General features: G+C 44.3%; 1 protein-coding gene across 1 annotated transcript in view; it reads left to right on the top strand.

The window, feature by feature from the left end:
• Positions 1-1790: 1790 nt before the first annotated feature.
• The window catches only part of LOC126335740 (inactive ubiquitin carboxyl-terminal hydrolase MINDY-4B), a 130341-nt gene continuing 108853 nt past the window's right edge, over positions 1791-23278 (top strand). Inside the window, exon 1 of the mRNA XM_049999197.1 lies at positions 1791-1853. The gene's annotated coding sequence lies outside the window, so the exon portion shown is untranslated. The remainder of the gene's footprint in view (positions 1854-23278) is intronic.

The following is a 23278-nucleotide window of genomic DNA, read 5'->3' as shown; positions in this document are numbered from 1 at the left end:
ATTATAAAAATATCGTACTACAGCAATTTACTGTACATTGGTCTGTGGAAATTGCGCCAGTTATGTATTGTGTGTATTGCAACTGGTGATCTAAAAACGACGGAGAGGCTTCATCATGCCGTAGCCCTCAGTGGTTCACAACCCCACAACAGGCCACAGCAGTCCACCCACCCCACCGCCGCCCCACACCGAACCGAGGGTTATTGTGCGGTTTGGCCACCCAGTGGACCGCTCCCCACCCCCATGGGAACGTGTCATACCGGACGAGTGTAACCCCAGATGTTTGCGTGGTAGAGTAATTATGGTGTACACGTACATGGAGGCAGTGTTAGAGCAGCAATCGCCGATACAGTGTAAGTGAGGCGGGATAAAGGGAGCCAGCCCACATTCGCCGACGTAGATGGAAAACCACCTCAAAAACCATCCACAGGCTGGCCGGCATACCGGTCCTCTACACTAATCCGCCGCGGGGATTCGTGCCAGGAACCGGCACGCCTTCCCGCTCGGGAAGTAGGGCGTTAGAAATCAAATGGCTCTGAGCATTATGGGACTTAACATCTGAGGTCATCAGTCCCCTAGACTGGGAACTACTTAAACCTAACTAACCTAAGGACATCACACACGTCCATGCCCGAGGCAGGGTCCGATCCTGCGACCGTAGCAGCAGCGCGGTTCCGGACTGAAGCTCCTAGAACTGCTCGGCTACAACGGCCGGCTAGCAGCGCGTTAGACCGCGCTGCTAGGCGGGCGGGCAGTTGCACCAGGTTGTAAGCAGCTTCTGTATAATCGGGCTTGTGCAAGTGAATGTGGTAAGAATAACTTTTAGCTACTGTTTTATTAATTATTTTACAATAATTTAAAGAAAGATGTTTAGGTATCTTTTACTGATACATAACAGGAACTGTGCTGTAATTAAAATACACGAATAATTTTAAATAAGAAGTACATGAATACAATAGCAACACCTGTTGGGGCGAACTGTGAATTTTCGGGCCATTGCCGGCAACCTCCTGCCAATCTAGTTGTGCTCTGGCTGCCGTGAAGTACACAGCCGGGTGTAGTATTGGACACAAGCATTTGACGAATTACTCTGTGTACTGTGGTTTTAACCGTGACTTGCCGGTGCATCGCTCATCTCGTCCCTCACATAGCCGACAATGTTCTGGAAAGAGTACTTTGTGCAGCTGGTGTAGGAGACATGTAATATCATTTTATCGAGGTACGTTTTAACACAGTTTTGCTTGTCCAATGCACCTGCTATTACACTTAATTTTATCTCTGTATAACTTTACACTGTTTCAACGGGTTCATAGATCTGAAGATAGTAACCATGCTTACCAGTAATCGACAATAAAGGTTGTTTACAAGCGATCTCGGCTAAGAAATTCATCTCCTCTCAAGGATTTATTCCATGTAGCCCCTTACCACTCAAGTATATATTTGAGCATCGATTGTTAACCTCTGTCGTTTCGTGCACACGATGTAAAACAGTGAGCAGGTAAGTAGAACTCTGAAGCTGTAGCATCACACCGGCGGCTGTCGGCAAGGAGGGCCTCCCCCACTGAGGGAAATGGGGCGAGCCTTATTGTGCGTGCCGGAAGGGATCAACAACCGGCGCTAACAAATGACGGCGGTTGATTACCACGGAGAGGGGCGCAGCGCAGCCACGTCTTGAATGGGCCGGCTGATGGTGGGGGAAGGTGTGAAGGTGGTAGGGTGGGGGCGGGGGCGGATTGAGAGGGCGGCGGCGGCGGCGGCGTCGCGCCTCAGTGTGGCGCCGGCAGCCGACATGAGCGTCGCGGGGGCGCCGGCAGAGGACGCGCCAGAGGCGGCCGTCGCCAGGGTCTCCGGAGGTAAGGCGCCGCCGCCGAACACGTGCTTACTGTTTGCTCTGCTGCAGCACCGAAATGGCCCTGAATATGCTCCGCCTACTCCCCCTGATTTCTACTTTGCAAACCACTACGAAGTTTATGACATACTTCACTTTCCTTCGTACCACGTATTACACCTTCTTCCCAATCCATGGGAGTATGGACCGTGGAAAAACCAATGGTTGAATGCCTCCTTGCGTGATGTAATTTGTCTAACCTTTCCTTCGCTGTTTCTAAGAGAACGATACGTAGGGGTTGTAGTATATCTCTATATTCCTCACTTCGTATTGTGTCTTGTAAATCTCTAAGCAGGCTTTGTCGGGATAGTTTCGTCTACCTTCAAGTGTCTACCGTTTCAGTTTCTTCGGCATCTCTGTGACGCTCTTCAGAGGATCAGTCAAATCCGTAACCGTTCGAGCTGCCCTTCTTTGTACACTTTCAACGTTCACTGCAAGTCCTATAATCATCTTTATGAATGTTGATGCAGGAAGGCAGGTACGGACAGCTTTGATTACCACAGAACATCAGTTTAATAATGCATGGTTGCAAAATGATGATGCAAGTCATTTACAGAAGAATGGAAAAACCGGTAGAAGCCGACTTCGGGGAGATCGGTTTAGGTTTTGGAGAAATGTAGGAAAGTGGGGATGCAATAATGACCCTATGATTTGTCTTAGAACATAAGCTAAATAAAGGCAAACTACATTCACAGCATTCGTAGATCTAGATAAAGCTTTTGACAAAACTGACTGGAGTTCACCGTCTGAAATTTTGAAGGTAACAGTGGTAAAATACAGAGTTGTGTCAGTAGCTTAAGAAATATTGTCGTTTAACCAATATCTGGCACCGATACAACAATCATTTTTCAAAATAGATCCGTACGTAAAAAGGAAAGGAAACATGGGGAAGAATTTGTCTCATACGTCCAGATTTATTTGTTAGAAAACACATTAGAAGAAAAATGACAGGGGAAAAAATTTTGTTTTACTCAAACATTTATTTTACTGAGATAAAAATTTCTTAAACTGGTTGCAAAATCGTGGTTGCTTATCGTCTATGTGCTCACTTTCATTCATATGTGATGTCCTATTAAATGGGGAGCTGAGATTCAAACTATTAAATGTAGTGGAACCGCCTGAGCAATATCGCTAACACAGTGCGGCATCCTTTATCACATTTTGACGCTGTTCCGCCCGTTTAACTCAAGTGCTTTTTCCGACGTCCTTATAACAGGATTCCAGAATTCAATAAAGTAAGGAAATAATTTAATTTTTTACTATTTATTTGTCGCCAACAATGGCACTGATATCAAATTGTTCAAGAAAAGTTGACGAAAATTACTTTTTCCACAGAAAGACAGTAAAATGATTGCACAGTCATCAACAGATCAGTAAAAATGATTAACTTGTATCACATGGTAACGTACCTCTGAATGCCTGCCTTTCTCATCATAAAAGCACGAAAATGTAGTGTTCTGTGTTGCGAAAAGTCCTACTAATCTCAAGTACCTTCAAAAAGTGCAAGTAAAACTTTTGTTTTGTACTTTGTGTAAATACAAATGGTATTCCAAATGAATAATGGAAATACAGAAGTAAATTCGCCATCCGTTTCGGCAAAAATAATACGTTATTTGAATTTGGAGTGACAGTCTCCAGTAAATACCTGTAAAACATCCAACAAAAAAGTCATTAACACTCAGACAATAGGTCAAGTGCATATGATATGAGTCTTTCAGGGCGCGAAGAAAAACGAAGTTCAATAACTATTTTAAGCAGTAAGTGGGAAACTTTTGCATCCACTGGCTTCAGCCGAATGATTCCTCAAAAATATGTGGATGGATATTCAGTTCGGCAATAGACGCGTCAGTAGATTTGTAGTCATTGTCTACACAGAGAATGAGTATACTGGAACACACACATTTTCCTCGAGTATCTTTCATGGAAAAAAAACGTCGAGATCTGTTATTAAAGATACACTGTAGAAGTTCCTTATGCCTACTGCCGATCTTTCGCACAAACATTATAAGAATGATATAAAAATTTAAATCAAGTCCAGAGTGATCCTGACAATAATTTTATTCGCTTTGAAACTAAAATCAAGACGACTTATTACAGTGTTAAGTAGCTCTATCATGCACTGAACAGTTTTCTGGTATACACGTACATAAATATAATTCAGTAGCTTGGCTTTGTAATCCACAGACAAAAGATTGCAAGGCAGCTTTTACGAGTTTCTGTAGTCAAGGAAATTTTCAAGTCACTTCTCACATTTTTGACGGACCTTAACTTGCTGAACTTCCAATACCGTTCACTAACTTCGTGCACCGGCGAGAATGGATGGTTCATGAACTTTTTATTAGGAATTGGTTTAATTGGAATATGTAGAAATTTAACAAGTACTAGATAAAGAGGAAGGAGGTGACCATCACACCATTATTGCACTTACTCTCATACATATAACAGTTCATCCCATAGCATTTCTTCCGATAACCCTGTCGTTGGGAACCGGAATGGGCACTGCCTGACACTGAAGAGGAACGGCGTCCTTCAAAGTTCACTTGAGCAAATCAGAAAACCTACGAAGTAGCACGAATATCCATGTCAACGAAGACGTGTCTCATCTTCCATAATGTTGTTGTGGTCTTCAGTCCTGAGACTGGTTTGATGCAGCTCTCCATGCTGCTCTATCTTGTGCAAGCTTCTTCATCTCCTAGTACCTACTGCAACCTACATCCTTGTGAGTCTGCTTAGTGTATTCATCTCTTGGTCCCCCTCTACGATTTTTACCCTCCACCCTGCCCTCCAGTACTAAATTGGTGATCCCTTGATGCCTCAGAATATGTCCTACTAAGCGACCCCTTCTTCAAGTCAAGTTGTGCCACAAACTCCTCTTCTCCCCAATTCTGTTCAATACCTCCTCATTAGTTACGTGATCTACCCATCTAATTTTCAGCAATCCTCTCTAGCGCCACATTTCGAAAGCTTCTATTCTCTTCTTGTCTAAACTATTTATCGTCCATGTTTCACTTCCATACATGGCTTCACTCCATACAAATACTTTCAGAAACGACTTGAAGACACTTGAATCAATCCTCGATGTTAACAAATTTCTCTTCTTCCGAAACGCTTTCCTTGCCACTGCCAGTCTACATTTTATATCCTCTCCGACCATCATCAGTTATTTTGCTCCCCAAATAGCAAAACTCCTTTACTATTTTAAGTGTCTCGTTTCCTAATCTAATTCCCTCAGCATCACCTGACATAATTCGACTACATTCCATTATCCTCGTTTTGCTTTTGTTGATGTTCTTCTTATATCCTCCTTTCAAGACACTGTCCATTCCGTTCAACTGCTCTTCCAAGTCCTTTGCTGTCCCTGGCAGAATTACAATGTCATCGGCGAACCTCAAAGTTTTTATTTCTTCTCCATGCAATTTCATACCTACTCCGAGCTTTTCTTTTGTTTCCTTTACTGCTTGCTCAACATACAGTTGAATAGCATCGGGGAGACACTACAACCCTGTCTCACTCGCTTCCCAACCACTGCTTCCCTTTCATGTCCCTCGACTCTTATAACTGCCATCTGGCTTCTGTACAAATTGTAAATAGCCTTTCGCTCCCTGTATTTTACCCCTGCCACCTTCATAATTTGAAAGAGAGTATTCCAGTCAACATTGTAAAAAGCTTTCTCTAAGTCTACAAATGCTATAATAGCAGGTTTGCCGTTCCTTAATCTTTCTTCTAAGATAAGTCGTAAGGTCAGTATTGCCTCACGTGTTCCAACATTTCTACGAAATCCTAAATGATCTTCCCCGAGGTCCGCTTCTACCAGTTTTTCCATTCGTCTGTAAAGAATTCGCGTCAGTATTTTGCAGCTGTGACTTATTAAACTGATAGTTCGGTAGTTTTCACATCTGTCAACACCTGCTTTCTTTGGGATTGGGAGTATTATGTTCTTCTTGAAGTCTGAGAGTATTTCACCTGTCTCATACATCTTGCTCAACAGATGGTAGAGTTTTGTCAGGACTGGCTCATACATCTTGCTCAACAGATGGTAGAGTTTTGTCAGGACTGGCTCTCCCAAGGCCGTCAGTAGTTCTAATGGAATGTTGTCTACTCCAGGGCCTTATTTCGACTTAGTCTTTCAGTGCTCTGTCAAACTCTTCACGCAGTATCGTATCTCCAATTTCATCTTCATCTACATCCTCTTTCATTTCCATAATATTGTCCTCAAGAACATCGCCCCGGTATAAACCCTCTACATACTCCTTCCAGCTTTCTGCTTTCCCTTCTTTGCTTAGAACTGGGTTTCCATATGAGCTCTTGATATTCATGCAAGTGGTTCTCTTTTCTCAAAAGGTCTCTTTAATTTTGCTGTAGGCAGTATCTATTTTACCCCTAGTGAGATAAGCCTCTACATCCTTACATTTGTTTTCTAGCCATCCCTGCTTACCCATTTTGCACTTCCTGTCCATCTCATTTTTGAGACGTTTGTATTCCTTTTTGCTTACTTCATTTACTGCATTTTTGTATTTTCTCCTTTCAAGAATTGAATTCAGTATCTCTTGTGTTACCGAAGGATTTCTACTAGCCCTCGTCTTTTTACCTGCTGCCTTCACTATTTCATCCCTCAAAGCTATCTTCCATAATAAGCTATCTTCCATAATAAAAGCGTAATATGAGACAAAGAAACGAATTCAAATGGAAAATAAAGCTAACTCCCAATGGAGGCGTACAAACATTGTAAAATGGACACCACGAAGAAGGAACACTGTAGTAATAGCTGGTCCTACTGTAAGAGTCGAACCGCACGGTAACTGCTTTCACTCCAGCAGTTGTATGTGCGAGAAATGGGCGGGAGCACGTAACTGGGCGCTGGATATAGCAGCGTTAGGGCCCACATTCGAAATGGAAAGCTTTATTAGAAGCTGTTTGCTTTATGAAATGGGTGGAAGGCACGAGACAGGTGAGGAATATGTGGCCCTCCATCTGTGGCCAAGGTCAGGCATTGCGTCGTAGGCGGCAGTAGCGCAACCTCGCTACCGGAAATAGGTCAGCGCAGCAATCGTTCTCCAGCGTCGCGAAGCGCTACCTGGTCTAGCTAGCTATGCATACAAATGTCCAAAAGTTTTGGTCTAAGCTAAAACATGTCTGCGTTCGTCAGGTGCCTGTCTTCCGATAGCGTTCAAAGTGGTAATGCTGAAATGGTTATGAGAGTAACGACGTTTCTGTAAATTGCGGATTGACCAGACATACGCGATGTTAAATGTTGTGCTCAATGCACAACTGGCCATAACAAAAGCAATGACTGTCAAGATTCGGGTTACCGTCATACAGAAGGAAAGAAAAAGAAACAAGTGCTCCTCGGCATTTTTTTTTTCTGGACATGTGACCGCGTTCGTCATATTGTGATGTTGAGCAATATTTCGGCCAGATCTGTGCAGTAAATGGCCGTCATCAGAAGAGAGCATTTACTATTGGGCCAGAGCTATTTCAACTGTCATACTCTGACATTCCTTCCTGCTTCCATTATCAGCTATCAATAAGAAGGTCTTAAACAAGAAAGAAACGTCAGTAGCAATAAAAAAGTTCATTTAGAGTTACAGGTCATCTAACGACCGCTGCAGTTGCAGAAACGTCTGTAGAGGCTATAACAAATGTAGATCAGGACGTGGCTTTTTCAGCGATGCGAGTAGCCAGAGAGTTTAGGGAAGATCAGTGACCAAAGAACTACTAATAGAAGATAATTTTTGTGTGTTTGACTGAGAAACTGGTATCTAGCGTCCGTCTCCATGTTCTCTCGGGACGTCACAGTAGAAATGCTTCCTAATGAGTCCCGTAGGTGTGCGGTGTTTGATGCTTAAACAGTGCCACTCCGATGGTGCGGAACCACCGATGTGATACCAGGAAATTTTTTCTCATGACACGGTGGTCAACTTATGCTCAGAGAAAGAAAACTACCTCGTGTCAGAAGGACTTCCACTGGGTCTATGAAGTTAACACTGGGCAGAGTAATTGAATTGTAGGAATGAAGTGTACTCAAAGTAACATAATCATGAGTTTTGTTTTAAGGGGTTAGACGATGCGTTCTTACCTCAGGTTATTTTAGATGTAGCACATTTATTCACACTGAATAATGTTTGTATGAATAGTTTTGTATTTTTACAATTACCATTTGCGTTATACAACCTGCACTAAGTAACGAGACTACAGGTTATGTTTTTAGCAGCAATTAATTAATTAATTAATAATGCCAAGGACATTATAGGATTGGTTTTTTATTTCTTCCAGTGGAGTGGAGAGGAGGGAGCTCACACCCTTTATTAATTAAAATTTTACGTAAATTTCTGCTGGCCTGATACTGTCGAATGTAAAGTGCTGCATTGCTGTGAAGTACTGATCCCTCAACGCCGCGTGACGGCTAAGATGTCAGTGTGCTGCCTGTCTGGCACTATAAGACAGTTTCTCCATTGCCGTAAGCCAGTGGGCCGAATACTGCTGGAAACAAAGTCGCTGGCACATTGTATCATAGCACCTCACGTTGTCAACCTGCTACATTGAGTCCATAAATTCCAGTATTTTTCTGCTGAGGTTATCAGAATAGCTAGGACGCAAACTTTCTGGAACTTTATAGTCTAGATTCTCTCTTTGTGATGAGCGATTGCTGACTTCCTATCTTGTCAGTTCCTTCCTCGTAAAAAAACCAAGATGATTCAAATGGCTCTGAGCACTATGCGACTTAACTTCTGAGGTCATCAGTCGCCTAGAACTTAGAACTAATTAAACCTAACTAACCTAAGGACATCACACACATCCATGCCCGAGGCAGGATTCGAACCTGCGACCGTAGCGGTCGCTCGGTTCCAGACTGTAGCGCCTAGAACCGCATGGCCACTCCGGCCGGCAAAAAAACCAGAAAGAGGGTTAGAGTTCAACGTCCCTTTAACGACGGATCACAAACTCTATTTGGAAACGAAATTATTCTTGCCGTTTTCAAAGGAACCACCCTAGAATTCACTTTGAACGATTGAGGAAAAACATGAATCTGGATGGCTGGAAAGGATTTTGAATCGTCTCCAGAAGACTAGCCCACTGTCTAACTACTGTCTGCTCTCGAGCTGAGCTAGGCGTTTACTAATACACTGGTGTCCAAAATTAAAGCAACAGGCGGAATTATCATGATTAATAAAATTCTTTTCCGGGCTATTATGCCGTGACTTAAATAACTGCAACATGCATAATGGTAGACAAAAAACGTTCTTCGTTTCTTCCAACTTAACGGATCTGCACACACATTCCGACAACTGGTTAATGTGCTCAGTATGGGGTATTACTACTTCTGGCACCAAAACAGGCATGACAACGACGGGGAATGCTGTGAATTATGTCATCAATCTCGTGTTGAGGCAATAATACCCATTCTTCCTGCAGAATTGGTCATTAGTCGTGGAGAGTGGTTGGTAGATGCTGACGTGATGTAATCAGTCTCCCTCGTGCATCCCTGACACACTGTATGGGATTCAAATCGAGAGACCAAGCAGGCCACACCATGTGCGCAATATACAGAGGGGTCCAAAAAATGTATCCGCTGTTTAAAAGTCCATAACTGGCAAACTATTTGACCGAGTTGTCTCATCTTTGGTAGTGTAATAGTTTGTAGTTCCGGCAATCGCCACACAAGCGTTGTATTGCGTTGTTTTGTTTTGTCAGATGACAGTCGCCAGATAGTCAGTGTTTTGTTCTTAGTTGCACCTAGTTACTCGAGTAAACATGACTGGCACAAGGCTTACATTCGATGAAAGGAAGTCAGTTTTGAAGTCACATTTTAAATACGAAAACATTAATGAGGTTCAACGGCAATGGCGAAATGAGTACCAAACAGAGCCACCGACACATTTAACGATTCGTCGCATGCGAGACAAATTTGAAGCCGAAGGCTGTGTTAAAGATGTACACAAACAACGATCTGGACGACCTGTAACAGTAACAAGTCCAGCTAACTCCCGTCGTGTGTTACAACAATTCACTCGCTCACCACAGAAGTCTGTGAGGCAGTGTGCCCGTGAAACTGCAGTGAATCGCTCAAGTGTTCGGCGAATTTTGAAGACAGCAAAGTGGAAGTGCTACATCCAACGATTCCTACACGCAATGAACGAGGACGACCGAGTTCGTAGAATGGAGTACTGCGAGTGGTTTACTAACATGGTGCGCAACGATGTTGAGTTTGCAGAGATGATTCTCTGGTCTGATGAGGCACAGTTCAAACTCAGTGGTAGAGTAAATCGCCACAATTGCATCTACTGGACCGCCGAAAACCCTAACTTCCATGTAGACAAAGCCGTGAATTTGCCAGGAGTAAATGTGTGGTGTGGGTTGTCTTACCGGGGCTTGATTGGGCCATTCTTCTTTAAAGGCACAGTTACCGGTGAGGTGTACCTTCAGAAGCTTCAGACATCCGCTTCACCTGCCATCCGAGACTTGTATGGAGACGGGAGAGTTTAGTTTCAACAAAATGATGCCCCAGCCCACTACCAAAATCGTGTTAGGGCGTATCTCAATGAAAATCTACCAGGAAGATGGATAGGCCGTAGAGGTGCTGTGGAGTATAAACCACGTTCCGCAGACGTAACTCATCTGGACTTTTTACCTGTGGGGAATACTAAAGGACGTCGTTTATCGAAAAAAGTCTCGCACATTGGATGAACTTCGAGAACTCATCGTAAATTCATGTGCAAATATCCAGCTGAACACGTTGCAGTCAGTATTTCGTGCTGCAGTTCGGCGGCATCGTTTGTGTGCGGATGTTAATAGTGACCATTTCGAACACCTACAGTGATATCTTTAAGTTGGACTTTAAGCTACACTTTCACCAAAAATGAGACAACTCCGTCAATTAGTTTGCAAGTTATGGACTTTTAAACAGTGGATACATTTTTTTGGACCTCTCTGTATTCTGTTTTCCAGCATTGACACCTATCATTTCGAAGTCTGGGGCAACAGACCTCGCAACAACCGCTCATGAGGTCTAAAGATCTCGTCACGATACCTGACAGCAGTTAAACTTTGCCGATTCGCTCGTAAAGTTTCCTGAAGAGGTGTTTGAGTGGTCAACACAATCCTTGCCCACACCATTAGGAATCTTCCTCGATATCGGTCTCTTTCCACATTGTTTGGGTTCCGAAATCTTGTTCCCCGTTCCCTCCAGATGCGAATCTGTCATTCTCCAGACCAAATCAGAATTCATCTGTGAAAAGCACATTGGCCCCCTGTTCGACCGTTTAGGTGCCATGTCGACGACTCCACACTAGACGTTCCCTTCTGTGAAGAGGTACACAAACAGCAGGCCTCGGACAGTATAGGCCCCTGTGCCGAAGCCTTCTGCACACTGTTTGCCTCGAAGTGACACATCCATTATATGCTGCGAGGTGAGACGCAAGTTGCCGTTCAGTTCTAAGGCGGCACCGTCGTCTTCTTACATCCAAATAACGGTTCTCTCTTCTGGTGTCACACGTTGTCGCCCCTACCCTGGTCTTCAGGATACAGTTTAGGTCTCTATAAATTGTCGCCACTTTCGAGGAACAACAGAACAATTCACATTAAGTCATCACGCCACATTAGTTTGCGTCTGTTCTATTTCCTTTCTTCCTATGGCCCTCCACTGCAGAGTCTTTAGGTGTATTCTCTGTGCCATACTGCAGCGTCTGCAACTCTGTATACACAAAATTTTAAACATGCCTGTTCAGCTCAGTGACCATTTCTAAATTAAAATTGAAACAAATGAGCCCTCAGTCACAATTATTTTCAGTGTTATTGACCAAGTACCAACATTTCTAAGAGTGCCTTCATCAGAATTAAAACAATTAAAATGGCCTATAACTTTCTTTCTTTTCCGCTTACGCCATAGTCCCGGGGCGATCGCAGTTTCGGCGTGGTTACAACGGATTTGGCAATGTTAGTGTTAGGGATGGCCGGATGCCCTTCCTGCCGCCACCCCGTACCCCCAGGATGGAATCAGTGTACCCCAACTGTCTGCGTCTAGTGTAAAGTGTGAAATAGTGCGGACGTGCTTCAAGTGTCTGCGACGCGTGTAACTGAGGCGGAACGTGGGGATCAGCCTGGTATTCACCTAGCGGGATTTGGAAAACCGCCTAAAGACCACATCCACGCTGGCCGGCACACCGGCCCTCGCCATTAATCCGCCGGGCGGGGTAGATCCGGGGCCGGCGCGCCTACCCGAGTCCAGGAAGCAGCGCGTTAGCGCTCCCGTCTACCCTGGCGGGTTAAAATGGCCTATAACATAGTTACAAATTTATAGGAAAAGACATTTTTTTATGTAAAAGGTATAAGTACTGACCAACAATAAAAGACAGAGGCAGTACTTACATATCACATATAAAATAATTAACAGGCCACAAGGGCTTCAGTTACAAAATATATAAGAAGGAATGCGTAGAAGCGAGCCACTATGGGCTGTTCGTACCTGTACAGCCACAGGTTGCAACGGACTGAGGCGTCCGCTTTAACAAGTGCGGGCAGGTGAACATGACATTACACCGAGAGTGCCATCTAGTAGCAGCAGATACAACTTGACTACTTACCATTCAACTGTAGACAGACGAAAATTATAATGAATATTGTTCAGTACATAATGCAAAAAGTAAGCCACAAGGCATTTCCACCAAAACAACAGTAATGCTGCAGCTGCACTTCGAGAATATCTTCGGCTGAAAGGATTATGGAAGGGTTCTGTTTCTCCATCTGCTGTGCTGGGCATGATGAAGAAATTCGAATCAACTGGAGAACTGGGCGTCGCTCCGGAAAAAGGCCGACGACCGGTTTCCCCACAGGTGGTTGATGAAATCGCTGTTGCTATGGCAGACAACGCTGCGCGCAGTTCCCGATCGTCAGGCAGCGCGCGTGCTGTGTCACGACAGTTGAACATCCGATGCTCCACTCTACGGAAGGTGCTTTGAACCATTCTCAAATAGTATCCTCTCAAATAGTATCCGTACAAAACCCATATCGTACAGACGTTTTCACCACAGGACTCACAATGACGAGTTGACTTCGCTCTCTACTTTCTGGCAAAGATTGAAGTCAATGAGGGCTGGCCCAAGATCATCCTATGGACAGACGAAGTTCATTTTCCTCTGACGGGTGAGGTGTACACACAGAATTGCCGAGTGCGAAGATCTTCACCTCCAGTCACTGTGCATGAAGTCCCCCTGTATGGTGAACATGTCACCGTATGGTGTGGCTTCACGGCTACGTTCATCATCGGGCCATTCTTTTTTTAACAGATTGGCGCTCAAGGACCAAAGACGTGCAGTGTGACTGGCCAGCGTTAATGCGATATGCTTCGCCAGCATGTCATACCCGCCCTACAGGAGCGAGACGCATTGAACTCAACAGTTTTCGTGTAAGATGGGGCCCCAATTCACATCGCTCGAGAAGTTCACCCGCTTCTCCGAAACACGTTTAGAAAGAATCGACTTATCAGCCGATCGCTTCCAAATCCTTTGCCCGGCACGATCACCTGATCCCACTCCCTTTGATTTCTGGTTGTGGGGCTACCTGAAGGACAGAGTTTACCAGGGGAACATTCACACATGTGCTGATCTGAAGCACAGCATATCAAGAGAGGTAGCCAGCATGCCTACGGTCATGCTTCGTTCTGCTCTGCAGGATGTAAACTTGTGCTTTCAGATTATTCTGGACGTTGTTGGGCTCCATATTGAACACCTTTTGTAGCAGTAATGGTAGCGGTATGTAATGGTATGATGTACCGTAGCAGCACATTAAAAGTGTTTAAACTGAATTGATTCTGCGTTATTTCTCTTCCCCATGTCCTTACTTTATTACTACCAAGTTCGGTCTTCGTGAGGTAATTAGCTTCCGTGTCGTAATATGTTAAAAAGGGAAAGTTTACTTGTAACCACCAGGTATTTTGGTCATTGCAAAGGTACCGTTAGTGGTCAAATACAACAGCACAACCTGCAGGCTTGGCTAGCATCTACATTTATGTTCAAGGATGCATTTCGCAGCCGCGCGGTGTGGCCGCGCGGTTGGAGGCGCCATGTCACTTATCGTGCGGCCCCTCCCGCCGGAAGTTGGAGTCCTCCATCGGGCATGAGTGAGTGTTGTCCTTAGCGTTAAGTTAGTTTAAGTAGCGTGTAAGTCTTGGGAACGATGACCTCAGCTGTTTGGTCCCTTAGGAGTTCAAACACATTTGAACATTTTTGCATTTCGCACTGTGTTTCCGTAGTTTTGATCAACCCTCGTAGCTTGTCTTGTAAATACTCCCCAGCGGTGTTGTGTTAGATGCTGAGTAAAGGCCGTGCTCTCCGGCGTCTTCTAGCGATGGTGGTTCCCCCATCAGCCCAGAGGCCGGGAGAACTCAGTTTGACATCCAGCCTCTAAGAAGTATGCTAGAACCCCTTGACAGGCAGTCCTGTCAAGTTGACGGTGGAACAGACGGGCGCCGTCTCGACGATTCGCCTATTCGACCAATGACCAACCCCATGGCCAGTATTTACTTGCACTAGAGTGTCTCCGTTGTGGTGCTGCGGTTGCAGAAGTCATGTATTCCGAGTGCCGAAGTGCCCCTGGATACGATGACTGGTCGGTGCCCTTACTGGGTGACGGACAGCGGTAAGGTGGCGCAACGCTGGGTTTGCATATTGATGCTAATGGCCCACCTAGCGGCATCAACCCCATCTACCTACGCCTGTGTCTTTACACAGGAAAGGTTAGGAAGCTCGCAAGGTAGACCAGTGGTGCCTCTGCGAATTACTGTCGTAGAAGTCCAAGGTGAACGGTCATAGGCACCATGCAACACGCTATCCAAACCAACTGGGAACTCACGTAAACCACTGCACCACAGACTCGTGTCACACGCAGTTATCTTGCAAACACTGCTGCATACGGATTCTTAATGGGATCAAGTATTGGCGGGATAAGGAATGAATTTGTACGAACACTCATGGGTATAAGACGAGGACTATGTAATGTCACGATAGTCAGGACCCAGGTGGTGGAATGGTGAGGGGCTGGGTTAGCTAATAAACACACAATACCTTAAAGCACATTTATTACAGATACAATTTCCCAGTGAATAAACAGGATCGTAACTACGCCTTTAATTGATGACGTTCACAATGGACTTGAACAAGGAAACATTACAGAAGAAAACTCAGTGACACCTTTTCGTTTAAACGTTAAACCCTCCGTTAACTTTGAACTCTAGAACATTATTGCAACTACAAACCAAAGAGTTCATACAATGACAAAATTTACTGGTGACCAAAGTAAAATTGCAAGACACTTAAGAACCAATTAAAACCTCACGCAGCACTCTATTAAATTAATTACTTTCTGAGCCTCTTAAAGAATTAAATTCTACACATCAGTAAGGCTTCACATTGTCTCCAGAGTCACAGTAATAACACACTTAAGCATCATGCACAGAACCAGAGGGCTTAGCTACTGGCATCACGTGACTGAATAAGTACAGGTAGCGGTAACAAGGAACCACAAAGCTATGACATACGTAACACTCGTCAGCCATCAGTATAAGCTCTATGATTTACAAGCGTAATTATTAAGTTACCCTTAACACATGAAAGAAATATAAGCACAGGCTCAGAACAAATGAACACACTCAGATAAAGAGGAACCCGTTCATATTTCCACAAATGAACAAAATTCGACTACTTGGACATTAGTAACTATCGCGTTGATTAAGGAACCGACTCAAAAAACCATTTGAATGTATCAAGGTCTTCGACCATCGTCTTATACAACTTAATAATTATTTAACCTTCGTGACACTCAGTGATCAAACTTGTCCGCGCTCTGCGCACTTAAAGTATTTCAAAAGTATCAGGACAAATTTTATCACAGTCCGGATAACTACACTCAACTCTTTTCCGGACTCCGTCACACTTTTTTTAAAAAAAATAAAGGTCACGGTGGCAGATAACGACCGTATGATGTCGTAGGTTTCCCCACAAGAATAAAAATTTCGCAAGGTAATTTATCGGAGCTCACCATTAAACAAAGGCTCCGCAACAAGCCGACAAATCATGTAGGATCCACAGGATGCTCACGATCCAGGCAAGAAGTCACCATCGTACTGGCATAACACAGCAAACGTTGCGTCTACCAATACGACGAGTAAAAGTTTCCGTTCGCTATGCCCCATACCGGCGAATCCTCTAGGCGCAACGCGCTTCAGAACACCACGGCGATATAGGTGGACTCCTAACGTTCGCCACTCAAGTCCTCACTACTACCACTAGGTGTGCATCAGAACTCACGCCTTCTCAACGGACGTAATCCCACCTCGTTAACCCAGCGGCCACTCACCAAGCGACAACTATCGAGCGTACGCTCCACTCCATCATACCCGCTGGTCGCAACCAAACATATATGAGGCAAAAAGGATACTCACGCTAAGATAAAATGAACTGGCGCGCCCGCTTGGGTTGGAATTTAGGTTTATATTTGAAAACTCTTTCGTGCGACCACCTAGCATCTTTACACCACGCAGAAGACACCCGTGACTTATTTTGTAACGAGTCCATCCCCGAAGTTCACATTAATGAAGAAATGATTCCACCTTGGAGAGGACGGAGTCTATATGAAACTGGTTGTTGTTGCCGGCGGGAGTGGCCGTGGGGTTCTAGGCGCTACAGTCTGGAGACGAGCGACCGCTACGGTCGCAAGTTCGAATCCTGCCTCGGGCATTGATGTGTGTAACATCCTTAGCTTAGTTAGGTTTAATTAGTTCTGAGTTCTACGCGACTGATGACCTAAGAAATTAAGTCGCATAGTGCTCAGAGCCATTTGAACCATTTTTTTTGGTTGTTGTTGTTGTTGTTGTGATCTTCAGTCCTGAGACTGGTTTGATGCAGCTTTCCATGCTACTCTATCCTGTGCAAGCTTCTTCATCTCCCAGTACTTACTGCAACCTACATCCTTCTGAATCTGCTTAGTGTATTCATCTCTTGGTCTCCCTCTACGATTTTTACCCTCCACGCTGCCCTCCAATGCTAAATTTGTGATCCATTGATGCCTCAGAACATGTCCTACCAACCGGTCCCTTCTTCTTGTCAAGTTGTGCCACAAACTCCTCTTCTCTCCAATTCTATCCAATACCTCCTCATTAGTTATGTGATCTACCCATCCAATCTTCAGCATTCTTCTGTAACACCACATTTCGAAAGCTTCTATTCTCTTCTTGTCCAAGCTATTTATCGTCCTTGTTTCACTTCCATACATGGCTACACTCCACACAAATACTTTCAGAAACAACTTCCTGACTTAAATCTATACTCGTTGTTAACAAATTTCTCTTCTTCAGAAACGCTTTCCAGTCTACATTTTATATCCTCTCTACTTCGACCATCATCAGTTAGTTTGCTCCCCAAATAGCAAAACTCCTTTACTACTTTAAACTGGTAGCTGTACAGATATCATTGGTGATCTTGAAGCTCTCAAAGAATGAAGTTATAATGAAAATATCAATGGGGACAGTTGAAATGTGTGTGCTACGACCAGGTCTAAATCCCGGAACCTCCTGCTTACATGGCGGACGCTCTATTTTTTTTTTTCCTTATTTTGTTCAGTATTGTTCGTTGCGGTTGGTCTGGGCGAACGTCACATGACATCCGTTCAAGTTGATCGTTGATTCCTTTACTGAGTTCTTTTATTACAGAAAGCCACCGACTATGTGACCGAACACACTGAGCTACCGTGCCGGCGTCCGACTGAGCCACCGAGGACAGAGAGGATAGCGCGACTGCAGGGACTTATCTCTGGCACGCCCCCCGTGGGACCCACATTTCCAGCTTACTGTCCACACACTACATCTGTAGTACCCCTGCCCACTATACTCATTACTCGCGGCAGTCAACTTAACGATTCCCGTAAGAGTTCGGGCAATGTGAGTACATTCGCACTGGATCATTGGCCAGTAAGCCTTATCTACAGGGTGTTACAAAAAGGTACGGCCAAACTTTCAGGAAACATTCCTCACACACAAAGAAAGAAAATATGTTATGTGGACATGTGTCCGGAAACACTTACTTTCCATGTTAGAATTCATTTTATTACTTCTCTTGAAATCACATTAATCATGGAATGGAAACACAGCAATAGAACCTACCAGTGTGACTTCAAACACTTTTTTACAGGAAATGTTCAAAATGTCCTCCGTTAGTGAGGATACATGCATCCACCCTCCGTCGCATGGAATCCCTGATGCGCTGATGCAGCCCTGGAGAATGGCGTATTGTATCACAGCCGTCCACAATACGAGCACGAAGAGTCTCTACATTTGGAGTTTCAAATGGCCCCATAAATGAAAGTCACGAGAGTTGAGGTCAGGAGAGCGTAGAGGCCATGGAATTGGTCCGCCTCTACCAATCCATCTGTCACCGAATCTGTTGTTGAGAAGCGTACGAACACTTCGACTGAAATGTGCAGGAGCTCCATCGTGCATGAACCACATGTTGTGTCGTACTTGTAAAGGCACATGTTATAGCAGCAAAGGTAGAGTTTCTCGTATGAACTCATGATAAAGTGCTCCATTGAGCGTAGGTGGAAGAACATGGGGCCCAATCAAGGCATCACCAACAATGCCTGCCCAAACGTTCACAGAAAATCTGTGTTGATGACGCGATTGCACAATTGCGTGCGGATTCTCGTCAGCCCTCACATGTTGATTGTGAAAATTTACAATGTGATTACGTTGGAAGGAAGCCTCATCCGTAAAGAGAACATTTGCACTGAAATGAGGATTGACACATTGTCGGATGAACCATTCGCAGAAGCGTACCCGTGGAGGCCAATCAGCTGCTGATAGTGCGTGCACACGCTGTGCATGGTAGGGAAACAACTGGTTCTCCCGTAGCACTCTCCATACAGTGACGTGGTCAATGTTACCTTGTACAGCAGCAACTTCTCTGACGCTGACATTAGGGTTATCGTCAACTGCACAAAGAATTGCCTCGTCCATTGCAGGTGTCCTCGTCGTTCTAGGTCTTCCCCAGTCGCGAGTCATAGGCTGTAATGTTCCGTGCTCCCTAAGACGCCGATCAATTGCTTCGAACGTCTTCCTGTCGGGATATCTTCGTTCTGGAAATCTGTCTCGATACAAACGTACCGCGCCACGGCTATTGCCCCGTGCTAATCCATACATCAAATGGACATCTGCCAACTCCGCATTTGTAAACATTGCACTGACTGCAAAACCACGTTCGTGATGAACACTAACCTGTTGATGCTACGTACTGATGTGCTTGATGCTAGTACTGTAGAGCAATGAGTCGCATGTCAACACAAGCACCGAAGTCAACATTACCTTCCTTTAATTGGGCCAACTGGCGGTGAATCGAGGAAGTGCAGTACATACTGACGAAAGTAAAATGGGGTCTAACATGGAAATTAAGCGTTTCCGGACACATGTCCACATAACATATTTTCTTTCTTTGTGTGTGAGGAATGTTTCCTGAAAGTTTGGCCGTACCTTTTTGTAACACCCTGTATAAGGCCCACAAATAACTCTGATCCTAACCCAAATGAGCATGTATGTGGTCCCTGTATCGTGTTCGCAGTGGGGTCCTCTGCTCAATCATCTTTAGTAGCTGTAAGAGACACTTCAGTCACAACTGGTGCAGGCTATAGTGCATACCTATCACTATTATACTGAATCACTTCTAATTAGTGTTGGCTGGAAACGGCGATTACTCTGGTTACTGGCATATCGTCACAAGTCTGTGAGGCTCTTGGTGTCTCAAACAATTTCGTTGGGGTACTGAGCAAGCTACGTACTAGTGTCCAAAAGTCTTCGTAAATATCTGCGGTAATTTTGCTCTCAAATATGAGCGACGGGTAGAATCAAAACCAGGAGTAACAACAACATGTCATCGAATCAGAATCACCGAATTTCACTTTCTTCATTATGTTTGAAAATATCGTGAGCCAATCGACAGTCAGGTTGAAATGAAAAATATCATGAACAAATGTATTAAAAACCAGGAACGTGTAAGGTGTATTTTGAGGAAACAAGTGTTAGAATTCCTGTGATTCCGATTGCTTATTTCCAGTTTCCTATATACTCACACTCAAACATTATAAAATTTCAAATTATACGGCTGTAAGCTAACTGATCTGGGTTAGATTCTTGAAACTGTAACTTTTTTTCAAAATATTTTGTTGGTGAGTTGGCGTAATTTATGTCGCTTATATCATTACCTCGTGGGGGCGATCAAGAGTAACAGTGTACAATCTTTTGAGGTTTCTGAGTTTTAGTTGTGGCTTACGCCACCTGAGTGAGTTACCTAGCGGCCACTCTCTAAGAGAGACCCAACTAGCTTCCTCTGCACTCCATCATACCCTCTGGTCGCAATCAAAGAGTTGACCACTATCGATATATGAGACAAAGAGGATATTCACGCTAAGGTAAATTGAACTGGCGCGCGACGGCTGGGGTTGGAATTACGTCCATTTCTTTTCCCGCGTTTTCAAACCTGTGTTGTGTGGAGTAATTGGACCACTACAGGAATCGTTCTTTACGTTTATTTAGATATTGTTAACATCGTAGTATGTTTGTTTGGATTTGCCTTGTATAGGAACTGAAATTAGAAACAGAAAGTGTTAAAAAAAAAGCAATCGTAAGGCCAGTTTCGACATTCGAGCGCTTGTCCGACACTCAGTGTCAACTTTTCACAAACAATTATTGCAATTAGAGTAAAATCCTCGAAAGTTCCGAGTTGTTATCTACCTGAACGCGATGATAGTACACATCGGATGGGAAAAATTTGCATACATCCACTTGAAAGCAGCACAGGGATTCGAAAGTAGTAATGGAAAAATGAGGAACTGCACGGTGACAGGTATACGACATTCGCATAATAGCATAGTGACATTCAGCACACAATGTGCATTGGAAGCCGCAGCCGACACTCCTTTGGCACTCCTCGGTAGCCCGTATTTGCCGAGAAGTCATCCAGCGCTTGAATGGCCCCTCACAGGTTGGCTTCCTTTTAATCCGGCACGAGCGTGGCTGAATCGATTGGCAGGTAATTGGTAGCAGGGCCACGCCGCTGCTGCCGCCTCTGTCAGAGGCCACAAAGCAAGATGGATCGACGGCCAACACCTCGCGTACGCCACACTTTTGCCCTCATTCGACTCTGATCCACGCGCTCGCGTCGAGTTGCGAGTCGTACTCCACATCTTTGCACTCACTGCTTGGACTTTTAACCGTCCTCAGCCAATAGTGAGAAGGCGAGAAAAAGGGTACTGCCGGAAAGGAAAACTATTTGCTATAACGTAATATCTTACGGCAATAATCACGATCCAGAAACACAAAAACAGCAATGAAGATGGAGCACGTAGACAATTTCACATGAAACAATTGTACGTTGTTACCACAACAATGTCGCAGAAAATAGCCTCATGAAAATCGCCGTCAGTGCAGATACGTTTCATCGCCTGTGTATATGACATACTCGTAGAATAGCAGTAGGCGCCGTGAAACTGTCAAAGAACAGTTGAAATTGAAGTTTTCTTTCAATGGCCTCCAGGTATCGTGTACCAAACTAAAGACTGAAGACAGCTCAAAAACCGACGCAGATTGGCGGCATACCGTTAAATACTGGCTTTCTGAGAGCTTTTCAATCATGCGCTGATGACAGATATTAGCTGTCGTGCTGTAAAATGTAACACAACCACGTGGCCATCAAAACAACGGCCTAAGCCTGTAGGTTCAAATGACTCTAAGCACTATGGGAGTTAACCAAAAAAAATGGTTCAAATGGCTCTGAGCACTATGGGACTCAACAAAAAAAAAAAAAATGGCTGTGAGCACTATGGGACTTAACTGCTGTGGTCATCAGTCCCCTAGAACTTAGAACTACTTAAACCTAACTAACCTAAGGACATCACACACATCCATGCCCGAGGCAGGATTCGAACCTGCGACCGTAGCAGTCGCGCGGTTCCGGACTGAGCGCCTTAACCGCTAGACCACCGCGGCCGGCGGGACTCAACATCCTAGGTCATAAGTCCCCTAGAACTTAGAACTACTTAAACCTAACTAACCTAAGGACATCACACACATCCATGCCCGAGGCAGGATTCGAACCTGCGACCGTAGCAGCCGCGTGGTTGTGGACTGAAGCGCCTAGAACCACTAGGCTACAGCAGCCGGCAGGCCTGTAGGGTCACGGGCAGTGTAATATGACCAACGATGATGATGATGATGATGATGATGATGATGATGATGATGACGTTTGGTTTGTGGGGCACTCAATGATACGGGTATCAGCGCCCGTACAAGTTCCCAATCTTTGCACACTCCAGTCTCACCATTTTCCCGAATGAGGATGAAATGATGACACCACAAACACCCAGTCTGCGCGCGGAGAAAATTGGAACGTTCCCCTTACTACGATGGGTAAATCACTCGAACGCGTGATGTGTACCTAATGGGTTCGGTAACAATCCACGAGCTCCGAAGTAAAACCGAGTAGACTAGCGATCTTATTCAAGTTCATGTCAAAATCACATTCTTCTCTCCCTGTCTCCCAAAGGTGTTCATAAAATGTTTAATCATTTAATTATTAACGCAGATCATTCACAACAGTCCGAATACACACACCTATAGTTTATAAAAAACATCGAGTAATTTATTTGTATGGCTACCAGCCGAACTTTACAGATATAACAGTTGTTTATTTCAACGCCGGCCGGAGTGGCCGTGCGGTCCTAGGCGTTACAGTCTGGAACCGCGAGACCGCTACGGTCGCAGGTTCGAATCCTGCCTCGGTCATGGATGTGTGTGATGTTCTTAGGTTAGTTAGGTTTAAGTAGTTCTAAGTTCTAGGGGACTAATGACCTCAGAAGTTGAGTCCCATAGTGCTCAGAGCCATTTTTTTGTTTATTTCAACAGTAAATCCTGCAACCTCGAACTTGCGTGTGAATATAGTACAGCTTCGAAATAACGTCTCGAGCGTAATGACACACAATTTCCTTGTCTCTAATAAACATACGAATATAGAGGTAACTATATGGTAGTTACCGAAATAAATATTTACATTGCAACAGGAACACAACACGTCAACACTTACCTTTACAAAATTGAGTGAAGTAACTCAACCAAAATTGTCTTGAATACACATTTCTTATCAATATTCACGCATGAGGATACACAAGATATGAACCTGCTCAGACAAGCACAGTACAGCCACTCAGAATGAGAAATACAAATTAGTATTTTTCTTAACTGTGATAGAAGTAATTACCTAGGTTTTTGGTTTTAGAGAAACTACACTGGATCACTCAAATAGTCTTTAGCATACACATGTATTGTTACTGAACCTGCCAATGAAAATTACTTTATTT

The sequence above is a fragment of the Schistocerca gregaria genome, chromosome 2 (assembly GCF_023897955.1).
Source record: "Schistocerca gregaria isolate iqSchGreg1 chromosome 2, iqSchGreg1.2, whole genome shotgun sequence".
In the NCBI taxonomy this organism is placed as follows: Eukaryota; Metazoa; Arthropoda; class Insecta; order Orthoptera; family Acrididae; genus Schistocerca; species Schistocerca gregaria.
The sequence above is the reverse complement of the archived record's forward strand: the minus strand, read 5'-3'. Positions and strand labels throughout refer to the sequence as shown.